Below are 20,562 nucleotides of genomic sequence, written 5' to 3'. Positions count from 1 at the left end.
ACACTTCCATGAGTCCATGTCAAACAGATCCACTGAATCAGTGTCAAGTGTTCTAAACCATGCCAGTAGTCCGCTTTCTCTTCAGGGTGTGCACGTGCCTTACTTTATTCTCCAGTAAGGTGTCAAGTACCACGCACCTCGTAACTTGGCTTCCACAGGAGCAGAAGAGCAAGTCCCAAATCCCAGACTCCCCTGCCAGTAAATATATTTCACTCGCAGTAAAGAGGGGGAAGGGGGAATGGGAAAAACAAGAGAGACTGCCACTGCTGTGTTCACCTCACTGGAAACCCTGCAAGGATTCTCACGAGCACCTGTAAATACAAGAACAGGGTTTGCTACTTCTAACACTAGCCTTCTCTATACTCCCAACCTCCTTCTCCCACGGAACTTAATTACCTTTTAGACACAGTGGTTTAGCTGCTCTCTTTAGCCTTGTTAGTTTGAGACAAGACCTACTTAAAGTATAGTTCTTTACAACACGCACTGCAACTACTGCGCTCCTACTTGTAGCATTAAGTTACTGTAGCTCTTCTTGTTAAAAGTCTTTTTGCTTTTCTCTCTTTTTTCTCTCACAGATGTTGGGTGCGGATAAAGATGGTAAGTACAAATATCTATATATTTATACCTACTGTAGCGTAGAGTCGAGTGTAGATAGGTGACTGTACTAATGAACAGAAACTCACAAACAGTTTTAAGTATCTTCTCAAATATGTTCTTAGGATGTTTGTACTAACTGCACAGCAACCTAACTTCCATAATGAGTCAGTCTTGAAATGGTATTCTGTGTAGCCTGTATAGCTGTTCTCAAAACTCACTGCTGCCTCTAATTCACTCAAAATTTCTCTGCATGTCCAGAATTTTCTTTCTTTAGAGGCTCCCTGACGCAGAGAGGTTCTGAACACCTCAAGGAAGGGTATGCTTAGGATTTACTTTCAGGGTCATGTATAATTCTTTAAAAATTCATAGATTACAGCTTCCAAAGAATAAAGGAAACTCACCAGTCTCACGAAAATGTCGAATTCTCTAAATACCTGGTGCCTGGAACTCAAAGTATTTCCACAAGAAAAGCTGCCAACACTCAAACGAGTCTGGTAGAGCAGCGATAATAGCGAAAACGCTACTCTCCTGAGGAAACTTCTTCAGAATTACTCATGTACAAAACGAAACACTGCCTCACTCCAAAGTATACTAATCTTCAACTGGGGGCAAAATACTAGAGCGCAGACTGGGAATGGCACAGATGGCGGCTGCCATCTTGGAATACCGCAGAGAACTGCAAAGAGCATACTTAGTAAATGATTGAATAGGCCTTGTTTAATGAGCAATAAATCAATCTCTTCTTTGACCAGAGAGTGCCTGATGAACCCCAAGTCGAGATTTAAATTTACCAGTCCTGACAGAAGGATCCTCCAGGTGTTCCACTGCATGGAACAGCTGCTGTTTTAGGTCAGACTCCAGGTGGTGTCTGATCACCTCTGAGGAGAAGGCTGTCAAGCAGAAACTAGCCTTGGTTGTACAGCAGTCCTCTGGGTAGTCTGTGGAGCAACCCTTACTTGGTTGAAGAGAAATTGGAACTCAAACAACAAGTGGGTCAGCAGCTCCCACTTTTATAAAGGTATAGCAGACAAGGGATGTGTATTCTCTGCGTGTACTTTTATACCAATTTGGTTCTTCTTTCATGTGTCCTCATGCTGTCTTCCAAACGTGGACTTTGACTACAGTAATGTTCCTCACAGTAGGTTTTATGGTCTGGTACTCACCTATGTCCCCTACACCCACTACACACCCTGGGGTTGGGAATGGTACCTCCCTCTCCCCCCCCCCCCAGCATAACACACCAATGGACACTACCAGAATGTTATAATTTTTTGGATTAGGGGGGTGTAACCCGCCCGGCCGAATTTATTAAAAATAACAAACAATTTTGTAAAAAACATTATATACAGAAACTTTACGCAGAAAATACAGATTCATTTGATGGACAGATATTCAGGGCTAACCTTAACACGTTCTAATACATAAGACACTCCTACTGTAAATCTATCAATGTATGTATTTACTTTCTGCATCTCCCTTCTAGAGCATACGGCAAAGTCAATGACTGGCAGCGCCCCCCGGTCCCAGTGTTCTAGAAAATTAATAAAGGATGTGCAGGGGGTACAGCTTATCGGATGGATATTTTCCCCCGGGCCCTCCCTACGCCCTGTGCCTTAAACTCCTTTACCGGGGGCCGCAGACTTCTGCATAATGGCACCTTGATGCGCATGCGCGTGCGGGATGACCCCAGGCCCACTGGGAAGGATGACTCCCCCGGCCCCCGCACCCCAACAGCCTACTTACCAGCTGTCACTACCCCTGGAGTTAAATGGTGCTGACCGCTAAGGACCGAAGACTATGCTTATCAATCATGACCTTACCGCCACAGGCCAGCGTAGTTGCCCGACTACCTGGTCTCCCCCTCAGTCCCTAGAAAGGTCATGTACTGCGCCTCATACTCTCCACCCCCGCTAGTATGTCCTCCATGAAAGCCTGATTCCCTTTATGTGAGAGGTGCACCCCGTCCTGCAGAAAAAACTGCTCCCCCTTGATGTATCTGTGTCCGATGGACCTTAATTTTGGGGTCCTCAATAGTTTATCAAATTTGTTGTTGATCCACTTTACCGCATAGTTCAATGCACTAACTGACTCGCCCCCCCTCCACTGGAACCTGGGAATCATGTGTGACCAAGCTATGGTCGCGTGCGGACATTGTTTTGCTAGCCACCCTACTTCTGTGAGCAGCTCTTGCACCAGTACCCTCCTGCCTAATCTGGTCAAGTCATTACCCCCTAGGTGCAGGATCCAGATTGCCGGTGGCCCCGTGCTTGCTTTCAACGCTCGATTCACCAACTCCCTCAATTGACCTACGCACAAGCCACCCTGCCCGATAAATGAGAACCTTATCCCTAGCTGATCGGCCCTATTCCTGAAAAGAAATTTTTTAAACGGCGAACATATGAGTGCCCTATCACCCAGACATGTTGATCTTCCTGGTGCGAAGAGTGAACTTGCGCCACCATTTCCGTTGCGCGCCCGAGGTTCGTCGTCCGACGCTGTTCTGTTGGCTCCTATGGTTTGTGAGTGCGAACGGGTGCAGGCTTCCCCCCTGAGTCACAGGACGAAGAAACTGCGAATGACGTGGAAAAACAAGAGAGCCAAGGTAAATGTCCTGCCATGTTGGCAATGCCGCAAACAAATACCACAACAAACTGCTCCTAATACTAAATGATAGTGAATATACCCCTCTCTCTGAGTAACAGGAAGAAGGGAGCAAACCCATCGTGCACTTAACATTGAACAATCACACCGTGCTAGAGCATGTGCAGCCGCACATATCTCTTGAAACAGTTAGAGGACCATCTACTAATGTTTTTGCGACACTCGTCCCCCAGCCCTCTTGCTGCTGCCTTGGTGGCTGTCCCTATCCTGAACGAATGGGTCCCGAAGTCGGCAGTGTCAAACCCGGCTTTCTTCAATGCCAGCAACATGACTCTTCTAAACTGGAAAACCGTAACCGGTGACCTGTGCCCATGTATCAAGAGAGGCCCTCCCGTGGTCTTTTCCCGTTGGGCCATAGAGGCCTCCAGCCTGTGGACAGGGCAGCATGAAATGTCTTCCGCTCTGTGTAATACTATGCTCTCCCCCCTACCATCTTGATCGGTTTGGGAATTTGGGATGGAAATCAGCACTGAGTCCCTTTTTTTGCTAACGTGCCCTAACTGTAGGCTCCCCAGCCAATCTGATTTATTCTTTGCGTCCAGCTCCCCTACCCTAAATACGCTGTAAAATGCAAGGCAGAATGCCGCTTGGAACAGGACTGTTTTGTCTGGAGAAGTGCAAATCTGTGGCAGTGCCTTTACTAGTTTCCCCAGTGTTTCTAAACCGATGGGTTTCCTAACATCTGGCTGCCCTTCCTGCAGGCGTTGCCATCCTTTAAGTGCCTGGCGTACCACGAAGCACCTTGTGGGATCTCCCTCTCCGTACATTTTTGCAAAAAATGATATGGCTGAGATATGCCTTCTAGCCCCTGATACCGTGCACCCTTGCTCCCTCATGAAAGCAGGATATTCAACTACTGCCTCTTGCTTGTGCCACTTGAGCTCCCACTGTTTCCCCAAGAAACAAACAAAAAGACCCAAACGCCCCTTCGTAGGCCCTCCTGGTTCTGTGCGCTAGGCTCGCCACCACGAAGTTCGATACTCTAGGGCACCAAGCTGCCACAGTTGTTCTGGGAAAGGTGCTGGGTGTACTGCTGCTTCTGGGACGTGTGACCTGAAAGCCTGCATTTTGAAACGAGACAATGCATCAGCCGCGTGATTCAGAATACCTGGCACGTGTTTAGCTTTTAAAAAGGATATTTAATTTCATGCAATGTAACACAATCTCCTTCAACAAATGCAGCATCATGCCGCATTTCGCCGTTTGGCTATTTATGCATTTCACTACTGCCCTGTTGTTGGACCAGAATATTACAGATTGGCTTTTTAGTCCTTCCTCCCATACATTCAGTGCTACTAGGATTGGAAACAGCTCTAAGAAACTTATGTTCGTGGTGAGCCCAGATGTTTTCCACCCCTTTGGCCATCGCTGAGCTACCCGCTCGTGCCCCAAAATGTCCCCGAATCCTTCGCTACCCGCAGCGTCAGTCATCAGGCCAAGCTCTGGGCTGGACCTAGGTGGGCTGGGCCACACCACTCTCCCATTGAAGTCACGCAAGAATGTTTTCCAAATCAACATGTCCTGTCTGACTTCGCCGGACAGCCTGGTGTGATGATGCTTCTCCCTGAGGCCCAACATGGCATGCACGATGGTGCTGAAAAATGGGGGCGCCATTGGGATTATGTGTAGTGCGAAGTTCAACTGGCCTACCACCTGCTGTAACTGGTGCAGCGTAACCTTATCCTTGTTGAGGCAGTGTTGCAATGCCACCCCGAAATCTTTGACTTTGTCCGCGGGTAATCTCAAGACCCTCTGGACATAATCTAGTTCAATCCCCAGGAACTCAATCGTTGTGTTTGGGCCCACTGTCTTATCGGGTGCCAGGGGCACACCGAACTCCTGCATCAGGGTGCAAAACTTTGATAATGCTGTCCTGCATTTCCCAGTTCGTGGCACCCCCAGAAACAGAAAATCATCCAGGTAGTGTAGCACCCAGTGATGCCCTGACTCCCTCCTGAATGCCCATTCCAGAAATGAGCTAAACTTCTCATAGTAGGCACAGGATACTGAGCAACCCATTGGCATGCATTTGTCGACATAATACTTCCCCAGAAACTGGAAACCTAGTAAGTGAAAATCTGCGGGGTGGACCGGTAGCAATCTAAATGCAGACTCAATGTCGGCCTTTGCCAGCAAAGCCCCCTGACCTAATGACCTAAGCATGTCCACCGTTTGGTCGAAAGATGCATACTTCACACCACAAAGTATGTCAGAGATGGCATCGTTCACTGAACTGCCCCTTGGTGCAGAAAGATTGTGAATCAGTCTGAATTCGCCTGGCGCTTTCTTAGGTACTACCCCTAGCGGGGAACACACAAAATCCTTCATTGGGACGTCATCAAAAGACCCCGCCACCCTCCCCAGGCTCACTTCCTTAAGGATTTTTGCTGTTGCTATGTCTACATTGGACCTGTCTGACAGCTGGTTCCGGCAGCGCGCCACCCCATTGTAGCCCTGGGCTGGGATCCTGAAACCTTCAACAAACCCCTCCCTGATCGTCCTGGCTGCTTCGGGGCAATTGTAAGACTCTAACCAAGGTATCATAGCGCTAATGTTAACGGGAGATCTAGCCATACGTAGCAGAACATTACTATTCTTGTTTCTTAACCCCTTTGCCCCTGGACTTTTTGTGACACCTGGACTCAGGGTGGGATGCATTACCACAGTACCCACAGAAATGCTTGAACCTACATGTGCATGGCGCTCTACTGCAAGTTATTTTGTTAAAGTCAAAACAGACGCCTTTTTTACCAGTGTTCCCTGCCTTCCCTGTGATCCCCCCCGTGTTACCGGTGGGGCCTGTTTTAAAGGGCTGGCACCGAACGGCGTCAGGTATCTGCCCCGCCCATTATCAGTTGTTCCCTGTACCAAATGTCTCAGATGAATAAACATGTCTGTCTGGCTCCATCTTAGAGTTGGGTCCTGTGCCTTTGCTCTCCTAAATTCTTTGTCATACTCTTTCCACCCATCGCCACCTTGTGTAGCATGGGCGACGGTGATCCTATTCTGATAACATGCCATCTCAGATCCAACCTCTGAGAAATGCTCTAAAATGACGGCCATGAATATAGTGAAACCCTGTATCCAATTGGCTAAATTCTCCTCCACTCTGCATTTCAGGACTATATTGGACCATTCTTTGTAGTGTGTCCATTCCTTGTTCTTTTTAGCTTCTTCCCTGTCTGCCTCATCAATCAAGAGGGAAAACATGCTAACATATTCCCCCTTCCAGATCCTTTCCTTAGTCTCTATTGACAAATGCCGCCCCAACTGTTCCCTCCCAGAGCACATTTCTCCCAGACCCAGTGGAGGTAGCGTTGCCCTCGTACCTGCTGGTGCTGCCGCATCTGTGTCCTTCGCGTCGCTGATTATTTCGTGGGGACCTTCGCCACTGGGGACCGGTGCTGTGGCAACGGGTGTTGCGCCCCCTGCCGGTATTGCCGGCACCTCGCTTGGTCTTCTCTTTCCTAGTTCAGCCATCCATTTTTTCGCCCTTTCAATGGCAACCCCTTCACCCCCAGATGTCGCCCCCGTGGCGTGAGACCAGTTCCCAACCATCTCCAGCCAAGGTAGAACTACCTCCAGGTTGGCGGCTATGTCCGGCTGGGCCGGCGGGCTCCCCCAGTCCTGTCCCCGATGGGGAGAGCCGGGACAACAATGGGTACCACAGGCACTGTACCCCTTGGGCTCCCTTCGCCCGAGGGGTCCGGCGTGCCTGCCGGTGGGACTGGGTGACCCGCGCCTCCCTCTCCCCGAGGGCTTGGCGGAGGAGTGGGCTCACTTCTTGGTGTCACCCCTGCCCTTCCCCCACATGGCCTGCGCCTGTTTCTCTTTGGTGGTGGCGGGGAGTAGTGTTTTGGTGGGACAATAGGCCACCTACCCTTCCCCTCTGGCACCTCGGGACCCTCCACCTTATCCTGTAACCTGTTGAGGGTCTGCCCCATGACCTGGACTTGCTGCATTAAAGCCTCCAGCAAGACGTCCGTGTGCGATCGCTTCTCGTTCCGCCGCACCGGAGGGGCCATGACGAAGGATGTAAAATTATACGGGACCTGCCTGCACACGTAACCGCAGCCCCAGATAGGTGACTGTGTCACCCCTTACCTTCAAGAAGTAGCAGCCACCAGCCAACCTTTGCATCCACGCAACCAGAGCCACGACCTACTGGCTAACCCAGTAAGCTCAGGTGAGCCGCCCGCTCAAACCCTCTGTGGCTCCCAGAAGCGATGAGATGCTGGCTAGCCGGTGCCGCCCAAGCGAGTCCCTCCAATGACCACCAGCAACCCTTTTCTCCAAGCACCATCTGGTACTCCCCGGGATGCGTGCTGTGGAAACAACAAATAAAGGCAGTTTTGCTGCGCCCTACCTGTCTGTTACCACGTGCTCATGCGTTGCAGGGGGATAAATTAAAACACGCTTTAAAGCCGCTGCAACCCACCAGCAACACTCACCCTGGACACAGCACTCCTAAATCTCGCCCAACCATACTAGAGGAACTATCCTTTGCCTACACGTTACACAAAGTTATCCCCCAATCTTACTGAAGGGAATACCACTGACTGCCCTTTAGACTGAGCTAACAGTGCATTGAAAGACTAGTGTTTGACTGCTGGTGTACCAGATGAATCACTGCCACACAAAAGAAACAACTATCAAAACTAAGCACTGCTTATTATATCCCCCAGCACATTTCAATCGTCATAAAGGAATGATAACATATGTCTGCCATTCACCCTGAGCAAACATTGACTCTGCGCGACCCAGATTTAATGCCCACTGTCTAACGCTAGAAACACTGCTCAACCTTTGCCCTGAGCATACGTTGGGCACGCCACAAAAATGTTGCACAACAATGCCAGAAACCCTGCTCACACCCTTTGCCTGAGCATACGTTGGGCGCGCTGAAAAAACACTGCTTAAAGCTTACAATGGGCCACCCATGGGTATAGACCGGCTGGATCTGCCTTGTCTCTACCGCCCTTCGCCGCGCCCGCTATTAAACACAATCCCCCGCCTTACCTGCAGCTTACCGCACTACCGGGTGGGCAGCTAGCGATTCCGAGCGACCTTCAATCTCGCTCCAGTGCGGACCGCCGAATGTGCCGAACTTGTCGCTCAATCTCATTCAGGGGCACACGAAAAAGCTGGCAGCGAAATCCCTTGGTTCATGCGACGACTCTGCTCCGACCTGCTCCAGTGAGGATTGCTGACGTGCCGATTCTCGTCCCAGTTCCTACGACGACTCCGCTCGGACCTGAAAAACAAAGCAAGAGATGCCGGACTTTCTCACTTCCCGCCGATCCTCCTCCTCCGCTGCTTGTAAGCCTGCAAGGAAAAAGAAAAAAGTTTATGGGTCCGCCTCCGGCACGGTGTCTGTTTCTGTGGGGAGCAAGAACAAGAGACTGTTCTGCTCCCCACGGCCCCCTTTTAAGGAGGGCGCCCCAGGCCGACCGGATCAGCCTGTGTGCAGGCTGAACGTCTTTTGAACTGGAAGCACAAAGTGCTTCCGGCTCGCCAGAGGCCGCCTCACCTCATTGGTTAATACGGGGTGGGGGTGGGAGCGCCGCGCTGCGCCATTAGCTGACGCGGCCTCCCCCCCACCTTGCTGGGGACAGTGTGACCGCCATAATGGCGGCACGGTCCATTGTGTCCCTAGCCTTCTCCAGTCTCCAGGTTGAAGTGCGTACAACAGAGGCACGAAGAGGTTTGAGGATTCTGTACATGCAGCCACACTTGGCAGTGATCAAGAATACAGACAAAATGTTGACCCCTTTCTAAAGGACTGTTACACTCTGCCAATAATTACTGTAGTCCCTCTCTTCACCCGTGTCGTCTACCAAATGGCAGCATTTAGAAAGATAAATCATCATTTCTCTGCAGCAAAAAGACTTCAGTGAAAATCTAAAGGTTGCTTGTCTTCTCTTTCCCTACTTCACAGTCTATGTCCCCTCCCTCCAGTCCGAGGAATGGCAGCAATAGACTTCTGTTTCCTGGGAAAGTAACCTAACCTCCATCTTGTGCACACAAACAGGTCAGGGGCTTTCAAAATTGACCTCACGGCCTCCTTCACTCTGGTTCACTCAGACAGGAGCAATGTGTGTAACACAAAGATAGTACATACATACATGCGCTTAGGATATGTGTGGCTCAATGGTTAGAGCGGCAGACCCTGATGCAGGGTCTGCCGCTCTAACCATTGAACCAGGGTTCGAATCCCGCCTCGGCGGCTCTTGGATTCAATTTCCCCGGACCTGATAATTCTCGCCTTGGTGCCTATTCTAATCATGGGTCCCACTATGCAACTCTGGGCAATAGCTTGCTTAATCTCCACAACGGCCCCCACAGCGCTAGGATGCCTGGCTTCACATTGGGGGTGCCCAGGAGTGGACATCTCACAGGAAAACCAGGAAGGGTTCCACAGTGGTATGAATACAGCGCTACGAGACCTCTGGGTAGAAGTGCGCTATATAAATACATTTACATTTACATATCGGCACATGGCCCTGTGTTCACCTGTAGCAGGGGAACTTTGCAAACGTCTGGTCACACTACGATCACTAAAAACATGGTGTGATGCCACCATCGAGCCACACACTTGAACATGTGATGGGCATAGTAGTCCTCTGTCACTATAGAGAGCACCCTTGGCGCGCCCTTCCAAGGCCAGGATTGGTCCATGAGTGGACTCATAATAAGGGGTAGGTTTAGGCCTTCGTACACATAGGAGATTAGAGTGAGGATGGAGCCAAAAATGAAAACAAAAAACAGGATATGCGATACTCGCAGTCGGTCATTCAGGGCTGGGGACACAACTGTGCACCATTCAGGGCACATTCCTGTCACAACATAGGAAAACTTTCAGGGCCAGATTTACCACGTACTCATGCAGTGCAGTGCAGCAGCCACAAATGCTGCGCTGCACTGTGTGAAAAGGAGAGAGGAGGAGAGTACCATATTTACAGAAATATGGCACTCTCCCCTTTCCTGAGCCCTGGCTCTAATCAGCTGCTGTACCACGGAGACACCCTTGCGCCATAGTGCCAGGTTGTCTCCATGAGTCTAGCATACGTTTTGTACTGGAAGGATACCCTTCCAGTACACAATACTATGTATAGACTAACTTTAAACCTTTTCCTTCTTTGTGTGTGTGCTGTAAAGTGCAGCACATGTAAAAAAGTCGAAAAAGGAAGGAGAAATGAAAGCATTTCTCCTTTTTTTCCGACTACTTCAAAAGGACGTGGTTTTCTGCAATGAACCCTGTCTACTTCATTTAGTAAATAGAGTTTAGATTCAGAAACCTTGGGGGTTGCATGAGAGCTCCCAGGCTCCGCCCATGGTACGCCCCCTTGGCGCTCAGTAATGCAAAGCTGCTCTATGCGCTTATTTCCTTAACTTTCATGTTGTTTCCAGTGCTAAACCAGTTTAGCACTGGAAAGTAAATAGGAAAAAAAGATTTTGCACTGATTTCATTCACTTTGTGATGCAAACACAGCATAAAATCTTAGTAAATCTCCCCTGTTTTCTGTGAAGCATATTTTTTTGCAGACCATTTTGTTAGAGTGAAATAATTAATTTTGTAAAATAAGATGTTGCAGCGCTCACTGTTTTCACACAGATGTGGTAAAGTTTTTCATGTACCTTCACAAATGTTACAGAAAAAAAGACTTTGCACCTTAGCATATCCCTAGGGGTGATGCAAGAGCTGGACCTGCTGACTTATCTACAGGATGATCCATTGTCAATCTTTAAAAATGTAGTTTTGCTTGATCACATATTCGTTCTACAGCATTTGTTGTTTACATTGGTTTGGTGCTGGTACAAAATAAATACATTTTTCTCAGAAATGGTGCCAGCAAAATTCAAGAAATTCTGTTATGTTTAGCATATGCATCACACATGTTTCACACAGCTGTGTGCCCTGAGCTTCACTTCATCCACTGCTCCTTGTGCACCGCACCCTGCACTGTACTGAGGCATTTTCCCAGTGCTCCAGTAAGGATTATCGCCCAATCCCATGGTGTGTTTGATGGGGGTATGAAAATATATATTTTTTACACTGCATTGAAAGTGGAAGTCAATTCCACAGATTCTCCTACCAAAGTTGAAAAGGGCAGAAGGTAGGTAGTATTTTGCTGCAAATCAAGAAATCCTGTGCGATTACCAGTCCTTTAACCGTCACATCAGATACGGAATAGTCTGTGATGGGACAGGTGGGCAGCAGTGGTGGCTGCCCCAATACTGAAGTGACGGTGCGAGATGGGGGAATAATAATAAAAAAAACGTACCTGAGTACGCAGCCGCCTCACTACTCTCCTCCAGCTCTCCTCGAGTCCCAGCATGCACTGGGGCACAGTCTCCACACCCAATCCTGGCACTGCTCTCATGCTATTAGCAGCTCCAGGATTGGTCTGAGCGGTGTGGTTTACCGCTGTAACAGCGCCTTAGGCGCCTGTGATGTTTCTCCAACCCGGCTGTGCAAAACAGCTGGGTTGGAGAAACCTAAGAGCGCATGTCTGTGCCTAAGACGGCCGGCTAAAAAGACATGTGCATTTACAGTGCGCCTACCACTCCTCTCTGAAATGCCTGGCCCCGCCCCTCTCTACACTGCTGGCATTGGCTCAATCAGTGGGGTGACACTCCTCCACCATTACGGAGGAGAAGCCATTGGCGGGCAGCGAATTTAAGGCAATTTGAAAAAAGATTGTTCTTGTTCAGTCCTAAATATTAGTGTTCTTTCAGTGCAAGTCACAATTGTTCAAGTTGAGCACATCTCTAGGGCACTCCTGCTGCTGTTCACATTGAGCCTTGTGCTGCACATCATCCTGTGCCCGCTGATACTCATCACCCTCTGATTTGTGCTACATATGGCTATGTATGACTAAATACATGTCCACTGATGCCTTTATATGTATTCATTTTACATAGGGTCTTTATGTTAACCTGTAGCGAGCGTACCTGCTCTATGCATACATGCGTACTTGTATGCTGTATGTCTGTCCCTGAATGTAGTACACAAAAGTCAAAGCAAGCTATGGAATGAAGAACATATTATTACTTCATCTTTCCAGAGGAAGGTAGCCCTCAACTGTGGATATGCCAAAACATCAACAGGGTGTTTTCTGGAGTGTAGCGTACTCAATACCTTATTTAACTGTCTGATGTTTGGTATAACTAATATGATTAGTAATATCAAGTTTTTTATCCTCTGTCTTACAAACACTAGGAGCGTGCTTTTTGACAATATTTTTGTAACCTTATATTTAAAAAAGAAACTATATATATACCCATAGTTTTCACCCCAGTAATCTGAAATACAGCATTCCATATGTGTAGAATCTCCGCATGCGGAGAAACTGTAGCAATGAAGATCAACTTCAGATAGCACAACAAGAACTCAGGGATAGATTCGCTATTCGTGGCTACAGTCAACAAGTACTGGTTGGTGCAAAGACAAAAGCGAACAACAAACCTAGAGAACAACTGTTGTTTTCAGATAGGAAAAAGAGCACAGGCAATCAGCAGGAACAGGAATTCTGCTTTATTACAGGTGACAGTATGCAACATCAAAAAAATAGAGACATGTTGCAGAAACATTGGCATCTACTTCGGAGTGATCCAGTGATTGGTTAAAATTTACACAGCAGACCACTCATTGCATTCCTTAAGGCAAGGTCAATGAGAGAAGATCTTGTAATAAGCAGTCCAGAAGTAAAACAACAGTGGATGTGGCTTAGTGGAAGTGGAGGATTCGAAAAATGCCACAAGCACAAAACTTGTAACTACGGAGTTAATACCACAGAAGTACCTCTACCATTTTCAGACAGGGTTGTCGAAAATTAAGAAATCACTCAATTGTAGAAGTAATTTTGCTATATATGTCTTAAGGTGCACTTGCCCAAAGGTCTACATAAGAAGTACCATCTTGAGAGCGCCTCAGCGCATTTTGCAACATGTTAGAGCCATCAATAATAAAGATCCAATTTATTCAGTGGCAAGGCACTTTGAGGCAATACATGCAAGCAAGGTAGAAGACCGTAGATATTTTGTATTGGATCAAGTGCCGAATAGAATAAAAGGTGGCAATAGGGAGAAATGTTTGAGGCAACTTGAGTCTAAGCACATTCTGAAATTTAACTCAAAGGTACCAAATGGTATGAATATAGAAAAATAACTTTATGTTCATTTATAGAGTGTGAAAATTAGTTTCCGTTTAATTGCGCCAATTCAGCTAGCCATTTCATAAAATATAGATTTTTAGAAATATTGGGTTTCATGTAGACTCTTGTAGGCACTTTTTGTTTTAGAGCTATAGTATGATTGATACATGCAGTTGCGAGGTTGATTCAAGAAAGGCTAATTTTGATATTTTACATGAACCAACAGGAGTGCAGATTTTGATGTATATGTACCAATGTTTATATTTCCATTGCTTGATTTGCACAACTTGAGGAACAGCTAGGATATTAATAAAGGTATTAGGGGCACTTGCCCATAATCCTTGAGTAGATACATGCTGGAAGTTTAATATTCCCATTTTTGCTGGATGAGAAATAGGAGAAACTGTGAAAATCATTGGAACATTGACTTTTATATGAGGGTCTTTCCTAACCTTTAATTGATTGAATAGTTTTGTACTGTTCTTTTGCTATGGATTACACATTCCACGTATCCTGGTCTATGTAAAAACGTATCCTGGTCTATGTAAAAACAGCACCTTTTGCGCTATGCACTTTAAAAGTGGTATTGTAGTTTGTTTCCTGGTTGCCAGAAGCAACGTGTAAATTTGAATATCTTTTAAGACTCGTGGCGTCTGCTCTGGCAGCTCAAATTTTACATAAAATACTCAGCTATGTGCCAATGATTTGGTATGGGTTGCCTGCATTGTGATTTTAACAATGCAGTACAACCGGGAGGTTTCAGGCAGTTGTTTTTAACTGTACCATCAGACTTTAAAGCCTAAAATGCACTGTCAGTTTACTTTTTTTTAAAAACCCAAGTGTGTGTATAAAAAAGTCAAAATGGCAACTTACAATTGTTTTGAGAAAGACTGCGGACGTCATTGAAAAGCGTCACCTATAGCCACAATAAAGTCCTTTTACAGAAGCGAGTCAGAGCTTGCCGGAGCCTGTTTAGATGTGTAAGCGGACACACTATATATAAATATATATATACGTCACTTGGGTTCACTTCAGACCCCACACTGACCCCATATAGTGAGTGACACTGCATGGTGTGTGTGTGTGTGTATATATATATGTATATGGTGTGTGTGTGTATATATATATATGTATACTACATGGTGTCAGAGTGGAGTCTGAAGTGAACCTAAGTGACGTATTATTGAGACAATGAAAGAAAATCAGTATATTCATCAAAATATTTTGCTTAGGTTAGACAGATATCCTGTTACCTCTAATCATTAGCCAAAACTAATACTGCAGAGATGAATCTAGCCAACTGACAACACAGGTTCAAACATATATATTAATATTGGCCACTAAGGAATTGAGTCAAGTGTGGAGCCCATATACATGCGAGGTCCAAACAAGCATAAGGTGCAGTAATGATTTTACATCCCTAGTAGGCCTGCTACAAGACAGTATAGCCATTTCAAAGAAGGAGTGATTTCTGTTTTTAAAAAGGAAATGAAAATGCATTTCGATGCCTCATTCTTTTTAACATTACTATGTTTTATTACCTTTATTGAGCAAACTTTTTCTAACTCCACACCCATGAACCTTGATGATATATACGTATACCATCAAGTTACAAGGGTGCGGAGGGAGGAATAGTACAGCTACAGTTGCTTACATAGACCTGTTTTCACAATATTGTTGTAGACCATATTTTAGCCAAAATATTCATCTGGTCAATATTAAAATCTTGAGATTCCTGTTGGAAATAGTTTCGAGCCTGAAAAGACTTCATCCTAGAGAAATAAAAACAATATTCTAGGTAAAGCCACACTGGTGATGTGTATGTTGGGAACAAAAGTGCTATTTCTCTCTTGATACTACAACAATATTCTTGGTGCCCTGTTTCTTTTTTACAATGTGTAGTCACCTTAAGGCCATTTAACATGAATACTTTAAAATGCTTCCCTATTTAGTGGCCACAAGCCTTTTGTCCAATCTTATTCCACTTGGTTGGATGGATGTGCCCTTTATGTATCATTTTACTCCTGACTGCACGACGTGTAACCTGCTCAGCGATGGTGGCCTCACGAAATGAGAAAAGGCATCATCATTCGGGTGGCAAACTAGTTCTGGTATCAAATTATTCTACACTGACTATTGTAAATGTCTGAGAAGCAACCTTGCAGGAACAGTCTATTTTTCTAGAGCATCCAAAATCCTGGCACCATTCATGAAACCGCCATCTTCAAGCCCCCTCTCCATGTTATCTTAATCACTTCTCATATTGACATTCCAGGGGGCCATCTGTCAACAGATCTACCTTTCAATGGAGTCTCTTTCTAACACTGGTGATAAATGGATTGATGAGCACAGGACCACGATTCAATTATGAGTCCCCTACTTTTCCTCAAAATTAACCCCTTTTATCATCTCCTACCCCCCATCCTGTTCTGAACCAAGTTTATAAACCTTGCTCCCATTCCGAGGCCAGCGGAGTAGCTTCTGTTGGAGCAGCAGGTGCAGTGGCACCGGGGCTCAGACATCTGAGAGGCCTACTATAGCATGGCTATTGCTGGATTTACAGTTCAAACATGGGCCAAAGGGGGCATTTCCTTCCTTGCCACTGCCCGTGGTCACTCATATTCTTTTTAAATGCTCTACGTAGAACGGGAACAAACACTGCACTACAGTCTGCCTAAGCCACACCAACTTCTATGCTGTGTTTCGACTGGGCCTGCTCAAATAAAGTGAATTAGATGTCTGCTTTAATTTGGATTAATTTCCCAAGATGTGACCATGCTCCGTTTTAAACATGGAAGATCAGACGTGTTTCAAAGACTAGAGGAACGGGGAGACCTTTTCTGACTTTACTTGTTTCTTTATGTCTGCCAGAGGACAACCCAAAAACTGGCTACAGTCCAGTCTCTAACCCCAATGTGGTGAGGGGTGATCCGGAAACAAGATAACCCAAAAACTCTGCTAGAAGGGTTGGCAACACACAGATGGTCTTTGTGGGAAGAGCCAAAGGCCTGGGAGCGATACTTGTTTGGTGCTGTGCTTTGAAGGCCCTCATACGAGTGAAAGTTAAAGCAAAAACCTTTGATTTCTTTCATCTGGGGGCCAAGAATATAACAAAGTCTTTGATTGAAGCTCCCGACTGGAGAGCGTGCTTTCATCACAGCACACCCGGATTACCGCCACTCCCTGTACCCGGGATGCCTCAATACATCACAGCCTGGAATGCAGCCGCTAGTCTAGTACATTGTAGCAAGCTCCCAGCTCATCAATTAAGGTGTCTGTACACCACACTCTGGCCGAGCCAGCTTCCGAGCTCAAGCTCCCTGCAGCAGAGTTGAACTAGGAGTGTAGGAGATAAGTGGCGTGTCACGGTTCACACACAGTGTCAGTGAGGTGCCAGGAGTGGAATGTCTGGACTCCAGATTCGGTGCACTGTACAGGAGGCTGTGAAAGTTCCCTAAATCTGACAAGGATCTATCAATTTAAGCCTGGGGTACTCTCATGGGCCACGTGTTCTACTGGATGCATGCAAACAGCATTTCCTTTATCACGTTGATCATTTTAAAAGAAGTAAATGACCCACATCTCACTTACAGGAAGACATTTGGGCAGCGACTGGGAGTAGGGCGTCTCCCAAATTTACAAAGATAAGAGGCCTTTGAACTTTTCTGGCCGGTGGGACTTGAGTCAACATCTAGAAGAGATTGCCCGGTTCACATTAGCAGTTGTAATTTTCTAAATGCTTACATTACACCTGCATAGAAATATTATATCACCTATCACTACCCACAAAAATAAAACATAACACATACGAGCACATTAAAATTTCATTCCCATACAAAATACTACAGCCGCTCACAAAATACCAAAACATGCCTAGTGTAATCCTCATGCAAACACAAATAATACACATCTTAAACCAGCTTTACCACGCAATACACAATTTTCAATCAATAAAAAGACTAAATGCGAACTCTGCTTATACACAACACTCGCACACCCGCCTTTCATCCATTGTACAATTTAAAGCCTTGAAACATGACCCTCGTGCTTCATCTCCAGCCTAAACGATACACCTTCCATCCTCAACAAATGCGAAAGACATAAACAATGCACAACTCTACATAACCTTGCATCTCCTTCTCCATCACACAAGACTACCCTACAAAAACAACTCCACAGCCCATCACCTCACTCTCAACCATTAACTCTTCCACCCACACATACAGACCCAACAAAATGCCTTCTAAGCCTAATAACGATGTAGACAAACACCACTATTGCTGACCTGTCAGCGCATTGAGAACCTCACATGTGAGTTGATGCACTTGACAAGTCTCTGATTGATTGACTGATTGATTGATACAGTACACACTATCGCCGATAGTACACCTACTAAAAGTTCAAAGGACACTTCTCATTGTTCCAGAAAACAAATTCACATCACCTCTAAAGCACAATCTGTATTCTGCCTATGAATAAATGCTTGACCCCTTTCTAAAAACAAGTACCACATTTCCAGCCTATTCACAGAGACAACTCATAAATGAATCGTGGTTGGTGGACGACATGGCTCCAGTAATACATGAAGCTGCTCCTCTAGGTTATCAAATTATCACACAAAATCATATAGGCAAAAGAGGAGGCGGACTAGCAATTATATTTATGGAAAAAACTAATGTCACCAAAGTTGAGAATGTTTCCATACAAGGTTGTGAGGCCCTCCTTGCCAGATGCAACCCTACTCCAACATTTTTCCTGTAACTTCTTCCTTCTTTACAGACTACTACCTAGCAATGGAAGATTCCCAGACACATTTCTAGACACATTTCTTACACTATATTCAAATCAATGCATCTTTGGTGAACTAAGCATATGGTTTGAAAAACCTAATATGGCCCACCCCATAACTATCACCAGTAGTCTAGGCACACTCAACCTACATCAGATCATGCCCAAACCCACACACATTGCCAGTCACATTCTACATGTCATTTTCTTGCCAACCCAGACCTAGTTACCTTCTAAGGGATTACTTCAGTCATGTGGTATTACCACAACCTGGTAGCCGTCCAAGAAAAGACACCACAGCCCACCACACCTAAGCCCACCTTACCTGTAACTAAATATTGACCTTCAGAAAAAACTGAATTTAGGGGAACTAAAAACACAAGCAACATCCACAACATAACTAGGCACAATAAAGTCAGTTCAAAAACTCTATGTGTGGCTCCAAGAAAGTTTGATATCTTAATTCCACTAAAAAGAACAAAACATGGCAAAAGAAAACAAGCCACTTGGATGAATGCTGAAGTAAAAAAGATAAAACAATGAATCGCAAAGCTTCAATGCATCTGGCTCAAAACAGCACTCAAGATAAACTATCTCTGCACAAACGTAACACAATGTACAAGTCAAGAAGCAAAAAAGCACAACAAAAAACCTACTATTCAAACAGAATTCACAATGCAAAATGTGCAAATAAAGACTTTTATAAAATTCACACAGAATTTTGAAAACCTAAATGCACAGATGAAACACATCTCATTTCTTAAGATGTTTGTGAAAAACTGGCAAATCATTGGGCAACCAAAGCAGACATGCTGGATTCCCTTTTAAACAAAAAGAAAACCGCCAGCACCAACTCATTTCCAGAAACCCAACTAAGGGGCATATCAACAAGAGCTTTATCTCTGCTTTTTTGGCTTTAAAAGCCAAAAAAGCAGAGATAAAACTAGCGCCCTATCAACAACAGGGTGCTAACACGCAAATTTGCATGTTAGCACCCTTTTACTCTACGCTTCCCCTTGCATCTCTAATGAGATGCAAAGGGGGCGTTCCAGAGTAAAATAATAGGACAAATGTCGCTAAGCGACATTTCTCCTATTATCAAGAATGTCGCTAACCCTGTTAGAGACAAAAAAAGCAGCGCTAACCACGGTTAACGCTGCTTTTTTACGTCTGCTAATTTTCAGACTTAGCCATGATATCCTATGGAAGGAGGATATCTTGGCTAAGTTTGCCTGTCCCTATCAACAAGGTAACGTGTGATTATCGCTGGGTTTCCAGCGATAATCTCACGTTCGCCTGTTAGCGTGTAGATTTTTATCGCTATTGAGATAAGCGTTGCTAATAGCACGCTATCTCAGCGATAAAAATTCACGCTAGCCGGCGATAATTATCCTCACGCTAAGAGCGCTGAGCGATAATTATCGCCGGTTGTTGTTGATATGCCCCAAAGGGTTAGTCAGCACAGTCTCTGCATTACTTCAAACAACTATCCAAAACTGGATTTTTAGATCATTTCAAAGAAAGCAGGAATACATATGACCATCATTTAAGAAAAGAAACCTGGACCCTAAAGAACCCATCAACTACAGACCTATTGCAAACGGACCATTCATGGCCAAAGTAATAGAAAAAGCAGCCTTCGCCAAAATATTGGAATTAATTGAAGATAAAGCCATACTTTAAGACTTCTAAACAGAATTTCATCCAGAAAGAGGCACCAAATCTGCCCTAATCCCGACCTAGTATGACCATAAGAACACAATACATCACAATGGGGTTGTTGCACTACTTCTCTTTGATCTTTCAGCTGCCTTTGACACAGTTGATCATGACACTCTAATCAAAAGACTCCACAAAGCAGGCACATACTACCTACAAAATAGAAATAGAACAAATGTCATCTATACTACTCCTTTCTCATCCAAACCCTGCATAATAACAACAGGAGTCCCAGAAGGCTCTATCGTCTCACTTAAGCTTTTCAACATCTAAATGAAGTAATTACGAGCAACAATCTATTATTTTCAGTACACCTACTAAAACAATACAGATGACTTGCAAATAGCTCTTAAACTGGAAAGCCCAATAGACATAGGAAACTCCAAATTCTTCACTCGCCACTGAACCGCTGATCAGTGGATGATGTGGAGTCACCTCCAATTGAATACATTAAAAACTTAAATTTTGACTTTGACAATTAGAAAAATTGTTACCCACTCCACACCTGGCCTTCCGATCTAAAGCCACTTCCTAAAGTATCCAAGAGGAAAAAAACCTCAGAATTACCATGAGCGCCACACTATCATTGAATGCCCAAATAGATAAGGTATCAAAATCACGTTTTATTGCTATGAAAACT

General features: G+C 45.3%; 1 long non-coding RNA gene across 1 annotated transcript in view; it reads left to right on the top strand.

Moving 5' to 3' along the window:
* LOC146809941 (uncharacterized) overlaps positions 1-20,562 on the top strand; it is a 137,297-nt gene that overhangs the window by 92,058 nt on the left and 24,677 nt on the right. The window contains exon 2 of the long non-coding RNA XR_014965604.1: positions 576-597. This is a non-coding gene — a long non-coding RNA (uncharacterized LOC146809941). The remainder of the gene's footprint in view (positions 1-575; positions 598-20,562) is intronic.

The sequence above is a fragment of the Triturus cristatus genome, chromosome 7 (genome assembly GCF_964204655.1).
Source record: "Triturus cristatus chromosome 7, aTriCri1.1, whole genome shotgun sequence".
NCBI classification, from domain to species: domain Eukaryota; kingdom Metazoa; phylum Chordata; class Amphibia; order Caudata; family Salamandridae; genus Triturus; species Triturus cristatus.
The sequence above is the reverse complement of the archived record's forward strand: the minus strand, read 5'-3'. Positions and strand labels throughout refer to the sequence as shown.